This window comes from Cystoisospora suis (assembly GCF_002600585.1).
Source record: "Cystoisospora suis strain Wien I chromosome Unknown contig_2626, whole genome shotgun sequence".
Taxonomy (NCBI): domain Eukaryota; phylum Apicomplexa; class Conoidasida; order Eucoccidiorida; family Sarcocystidae; genus Cystoisospora; species Cystoisospora suis.
This window is the reverse complement of record NW_027155424.1, coordinates 36,274-36,676: the sequence shown is the minus strand read 5'-3', so window position 1 is coordinate 36,676 and position 403 is coordinate 36,274.

The following is a 403-nucleotide window of genomic DNA, read 5'->3' as shown; positions in this document are numbered from 1 at the left end:
AGGGGGCATGTATAGATGATCGTCTTCTAGGTATACTCGTGACGTCTCGGGAAGTGGCAGACAGCTGTGAGTGCTATCAGCTTGAATACGCGGCCTCTTAGGGTATGTAGGCGTTCATTTTTTTTTCCAGGTGTCATATCTGTCTCTTCCCAGACAACACCTTCCCTGTCTGAGTTATCTGTGTGCTGACCCAGTGTCGGTCAGCATCACACTTGACGGCTTAAATGTGAAACATATAGGAGGGGAGTAAATGGTGGATCGGAGATTCAAAAGATGTTGCAAACCATGGGGACTGCTGCCTGGTGGTGTCTATTCTCTGGTCTCCAGCACATCCCCATCTGTAAGTTTGATCTCCTGTATTCCTGTCCTGTGTACATAGACAGACAAATGCAAGAATCTTCTT